Source organism: Pinus tabuliformis, chromosome 1_1 (assembly GCF_031772625.1).
Source record: "Pinus tabuliformis cultivar Carrire ecotype Pingquan chromosome 1_1, CPIR1, whole genome shotgun sequence".
Lineage (NCBI taxonomy): Eukaryota > Viridiplantae > Streptophyta > Pinopsida > Pinales > Pinaceae > Pinus > Pinus tabuliformis.
In genome coordinates, this window is record NC_142297.1 from 106,147,698 (window position 1) to 106,154,388 (window position 6,691).

The window sequence follows — 6,691 nt, forward strand, 5'->3', positions numbered from 1 at the left end:
CTTCTAACCCCCCAGTTAACTAGGGAGGCTAGTCGTGGAAAGAATATAACACAACCCAACAAGCTGCAAAGGAGGTATCTTATGCACCAACAACCTTCAATCTAGATTTTTCAGAGAGATGTTTGATGAAGGCTTCTTTGATGGCTGGGCGGTGGTAGAGTCTAAGTTGATGTCCATTTACAATAAAAGAAACATGTGAATCATCGATTGTGACCAATCTAATAGTCCCATTTTCAAATACTGCATCAACCTCATATGGTCCCAACCATCGCTAGCAAAGCTTTCCTTTAAAATCCTTAAAATGGGAATCATACAGTAATGCCCAATCCCCTTTATGAAACACCTTATTTTTAATAAATTTATCATGCCATTTTTCTCTCTGCTGTTGTATGGCAGCAGTCCTCTGGACAGCCATTAAACGAATTTCATCAAGCTCATTTAGTTGTTCCAGCCAGTGTTTCTGGGCTTCTGAGAGGTCCAATCCTACTTCCAGAGTTGTTCTGAGCATACTTATTTCAAATTCCACTAGGAACAATGGGGATTTGCCATAGACAAGTTCAAATGGCAAAAATCATGTTATGTTCTGCCATGTTGTTTTGTATGCCCAAATAGCTTCAAGAAGTTTTTCAGCCCAATCCTGGCGATGATTTGCCACGGTCTTGGTGAGAATGTTTTCCAATACTTTTTTTGTTCTCTCCACTTGATTGTTCGCCTGAGGATGATATAGGTTTGTTATCCTATGCTTGATCCCATATTTTTCCATAAGCTTTTATATCATGTGTGACGTGAACTACGCTCCTCCATCTAAAACTATCTCTCTAGGAGCACCATATATAGAAAAAAATTCTTCAAACAAAAAGTCTAAGACAACCTGCTCTGTTGCTTTCGCTACAGCCTTAGCTTCTACCCACTTCGTTACATACTCTATGTAGACTAAAATGTGGACTTTTTGATGTGAAGGTGGGCTAAATGGAACTACAAAATTAATAGCCCATATTTTGAAAGGCTTAAGAACTACTTGTGGCTATAATGTAATTTCATCTGAGTGACTAGGTTGACCCATCCATTTGCAGCTCTCACATCTTCGAACATAGTTATGTACATCAATGAAGATAGAGGGCCAATAATTTCCCATCTGTAACATGTTGTGGCTGGTTTGTTTATCTCCAAAATGCCCCCCACAAGGGCCATCATGAGTAGCTCTCAAGATCTCATAGATGTCACTTTCTTCTACACAATGAGGGATCTACTAATCACCCCCTATATAAAAGAGGTATCTCCCTATCCATGAGTGATAGGCATTATGATGATTTTTCCTCCGATGTTCCCTGTAAGAAAAATGTTGTGGTACTTTTCCTGTAGACAAATAGTTAGCAATGTCTACATACCAAGGGGTATTAGTAGAAATTGCAAACAAATGTTCATCTGGAAAGCTATCTTCTATAGGTTCTCCTTCATTATCAACATTTAATCTAGACAGAAAATCAACAACTACATTATCTTTTCCTAGTTTATCTATAATGGTGATATCAAATTCTTGAAGTAATAGCAACCACCTTGTTATACGCCCAGGAGTTACAGGTTTATTCATCAAATACCTGATTGCTACGTGATCAGTGTGTACAAAAGTAGGATACCTAGTAATGTAATGTCAAAATTTATTAATAGCATAGATAATAGCCAAGAAATCCTTCTCCGTTACCGTATAGTTTAGCTCAGCAGATGTTAGATTCTTGTTGACATAATAGACTGCATATGGCTTCTTATCTTCTTGTTGTCCCAACACCGCCCCTATAGTTGTTTGAGAGGCATCTGTATGGATATGAAATGGAAGTTCCCAGTTAGGACCATGCAAGGTTGGAGCTCAGTAGATCAGTTCTTTGATTTTCTCAAAAGCTACTCCACAATCATTTGTCCATAAAAATTTTGCATCCTTAGTTAACAGCTGAAAAAGTGGGAATGTTATCTTGGAAAAAATTTCTATAAAACGCCTATAGTAACCAACACAACCAATGAAACTACATACCTGAGTTAGTGTCTTGGGTACAGGAAAATGCATAATTACCTTTACCTTGGCAGGATCAACTTGTATTCCAACAGCTAAAAGCAAATGTCCCAACACTACTCCCTCTTCTCTCATCATATGACATTTTGTTGTACTCAGAGAAACATGCATTTGTTTACACCTTTTAAGAACTTTCTCCAAGTTTTCCAATCCTTCTTCAAATGACCCTCTGTATGGTGTGAAATCATCCATATAGATTTCAACACTATCATTGAGTAAATCAGAAAAAATCCCCAGTATTTCCCTTTAAAAGGTAGTAGGTGCATTACAAAGACCAAATGGAAGGACTCGGTAAGCGAATGTTACCCAAGGGCATGTAAAGGTGGTTTTGTCATAGTCCTCAGGACCTACTCAGATTTGGTTATACCCGCTAAACTCATCCAGGAAATAGAAAAACTTCTTCCCGACCAGGGTATGAAGGACTTGGTCAATAAATGGTAGAGGGAAATGATATTTAAAGGTTGCTTTATTCAGCTCCCTATATTCTACACAAATCTGCCATTTACCATTCTTTGTAGGAACAATGACCAACGGGGATACCCATTGACTATCTGAGATTGGGTAAATAAATCCTGTATTTAATAACTTCTGAAGCTCCTCTTTGACAATGTTTTTCAAGGCAGGGTTCATCCTTCTTTGAGGCTGTCTCATGAGTCGACAATCTTCTTTAATATAAATATGATGAGTACACAAATCAGTAGGGATACCTTTCATATCAGTATAATCCTAGGCAAAAGCTTCTTTCTGTTCCCGAAGGATCTTCAGGAGCTGTTCAGTCTAGGCTGGTGAAATATTCAGGTTGATATTTAGTGTCTTCCCTAGCTCGATCTCCACCGGTATGCTATCAGATAATGCTATTACAGGATTATCTTCATTTCTTATTCTGATCCGATAGTTTCCTATGTTTCGCAGCTCATGATATATTCCAAAAACTGCAGAGTTGGATCCGGAATAGGATGAGCGTTGCTAATAAAAGTGCTAATAGTATTGAGGCCAAAAAGGAACTGACTGAGGATTCATATTATAATATTGAAAAGGATCCTGAGACGTACTTGGATTTAATCCTGATGATCATGGTTGCCATGGTTTCTTAGACCCCATAAAGCATAGCTGATCTGGTTCTTCATTCGTCCCTTGAAATATTGCCTTTAGTGCTGGAAGAGATGGACATGCACTGGTGGAGTGACTATGTTCACAAATAGCAGATGTCTCTATAGTGTCTAGTGGACACTCCTTCAGTGGATGTTTCTTTCTACACCGAGGACAGAAAATAGCCATGGTTCTTTCCAACTCCATCTGCTTCTGTTTTTCCTGCAATGTATCCATTTGGGAAGATAATGTGCTTAGGATATCAATTTTCAAATTATCCAACAGGTTCCCAATTTCTGCTTTTGTGATTCCCCCGCTTGATGCTTTGAAGGTCCAGACTCCCTATTTATTCCTTGCAGCTCCCCTTGAACATTGAATACAGAGCTCACAGATGGTGTCAAAATATTCTTTAGATATATCCCCTTTACTTACTATGTTTAACAGCTCCAAAGATTCTTCCCTCAAGGCCCAAAGAAAAATAATTTTCAGGATATCCTTATCTAGGTCACTATGGCTGGACCTCTAGAGAGTGTACTTAAAATACTCCACAAAATCCTCCATATTTTCATCCTCCTTTTGCATGAATTTAAATATTTCTTCCTTAATGTCCTGGGATTTACAGTAATCCTGATATTTTTCCAGGAAGGCCTTCTTCATGTCATCCCAAGTAGAGATGGATTTTCCTCCTAGACCCATAAACCATCGCAACGTTGTCCCTTTTAATGTAGTAGGAAATTGTTTTAGCTTTTTGAGCATCATTTGCATAGTCATATCCTCTACAAACAATATCAAACTCAAATAGGAAGGTGTCTGGATCTTCCGTGGAAAGCCCATGGAAGTTTGGCAATGTGGTCAGTGGAATAGGCTTCATTGGTGCATCACCCATGATATCCCCAATTGGGAATTCAATTGAAGATGTTGGGGGTGCCATGAATACTTTCCAATACTCGCTTGGAACTTCAACAAGTTCTTGTTGTGTAACAACTAATGGTTGTGGAAGTTTAACAACACTCCCTTGATCGCGAGGTGAAGAAAATCCTCTAAAGTCTCCTTCTTCAATCCTTGGGTGGATCTCTTCTTTTGACCCTCTGCTGGCCACTTCCTCCATGTCTGATACTAGAGGAGGTGTTTATGATTCCTCTGATGCCCTGCTTCCTGCTTCTCCTCTAGTTGTTGAAACAGATACTTCCACCTTTGGAGGCTGTATAGGTTGTTCCACAGAATGCCCCTCAGATTTTGTGTGAACTTTCACCCTAGTAGTAGCTCGCGAAGAGGCTTCTGATGCATCTTTTGCAATAATCTCCTAGATATAGGTATTCCTCCCCAAATCCTTGCTTCCTTGCCTTTGGGGTCCTCCTCTGCCCCTTTTATTCGAACCCTTGTTCATACATTTATTGGAAAGAAAACATTAAAACTTACACAGCTCAAGACCTGGATTAGGGTGAAAAATTATTTCCCTCCCCAGGATGAGAGGATGATTAAAAAAAAGGAAACAATAAACCAGTGAAAAGAAAACTAAAGCTCAGGACCTGGAGCAGGGTGAGAAAACTCTTTCCCTCCCCAAGACGAGAGAGTGGGTATTTCAAAAAAAAAAAAAAAACAAGACTGCAGGAAAATTCTAAGCTCAGGACCTGGAGTAGGGCGAAAAATTATTTCCCTCCCCAGGACGAGAGAGTGGCCCCTATAAAAATAAAAAAGAGCGAGAAAAAAAAGAGAAAAAGAAAAACAACAGGAAATGAAACAAAATAAAAAATAACTACGCTCAAGACCTGGAGCAGAGTGGAAAACCCTTTCTCTCCCCAGGATGAGAGATTGATTCCAAGATCAATGTCGGTTATGTTCTTGCACCTTGATAGCGTCCCTAGCAATGATGCCAAAATGTTGGTGTCCAAGTGTGAATGTTATGATTCAATCCTTTTACCACATTAATATGTCAATCTGGGGTCGTTTTTTATTGCAAGGATATCATGCACTATATATGCAAGGGAAAATTCATAATTCAACAGTTGATCAGGAGTTCGACTAATTAACTAAACATGCAATCCAAAGTAATAAATAAATAGTAGCAGCATAATGATTCTCGGCATCAACTGTAACAACAATACGTTTCATAGCAAAAGGAAATAAAATTCATAACTAAAACAATACACACATAAGAACACAGGCACAACACCTGATCAGGAGAGTGGGCCCAACTCCCTGGTTAGGGCTGTGCTTAACTCACAGATTCATGAAGAAGGTCAGAAAGTTGAATATTGCATTAATATCAAAAGTAACTGTTACAAAACTCAGAGATGTCTCGCTAACCCGACTCCCAGCTACAAATCCCCTTTTATACAATTACATCCAAACACCATGGAGGTTGTTTGTCTAAAATTACATAATAGTTGTAACAGCAAAGCTGAATCAAAAGATAGACAAAAAGAGATCTATGACAGTTGCACTATAACAGTTGTAGGTTAACAATAGTGCCACCAACTTTGGTAATGAATCTTGACCCCGTGGCTCCAAATTTGTGCAATTAACGAGATTAGCATCCAATCGGTGATGATTCCTTAGACTTAAACATAAATGACTAAATAACTTGTGAAACATGACAAGGGTTATACCTGTAGGGATTTTAGGCACAAAATAGCTGGTATGAAAGTATAATTAGCAAGAAAACAAGGTAAAGAGATAAACAAAACAAGGCAGTTTTGGCCCCCAACAATAACCATTAAATGTTTCCACCACTATATTCTCCATGATAATGATATTAATTTAAATCTATTACCTTTTGCATAAGTAAGCGATGCAATGACTACTTGTCCTCACTGCACTTGATGAGTCTCTTCACAACAATTTCTCTCCTCCACTCAACAACATTCACACTGACTTTCGACTGCCTATACACAATGCTCATTAACTCGCAACTCCTGCACTAACTCATGGTTTAGTACAAATTAATTGTCAGCATACTCAACATTCAAACCAACAAACTCAGCCACATCCCACAACAATCCTACCTTCAAATTTTCACTTTGCACCATAAGGAATTCATGGAAAACAACCCATTATAATTTTTTAAGAAATAACATAAAGTTCTTCCCATATATAAAAGAAAATTTTTAATAACCCATTAAAAGAAGACCCGCTCCGAAAAAACATTCCCACGCATGGTGCTTTAATGTCATTGCTTAAATTTCTTTTTCTATAATAATCGAGACAAAAAACTTGTGTTTCAAAAAACTTGGTATAAACTCTACATAACCTTCCAAATTAGCAAGCGTACTGGCTCATGTCCAGACTTCCAATAGAAGAGAAGTAAATGTTTCCTTCCTTCAACAATGGTTGTTCCAATGACAATGAACAACGGGGAGATTTTCAGTGGCACAAGAAAAGAGTGTAAAATAATCTCACTTCAACCTGAGATCTGCCAGTGATTTGTTGCTTACAACATCACGCTCCAAAATCCTTTCAAGTAGCCGATACTTCAACAAATTTAGATCCAATCAGATCATGACCGATCTCAACCCTCTTGCAATAACAACATGCCAT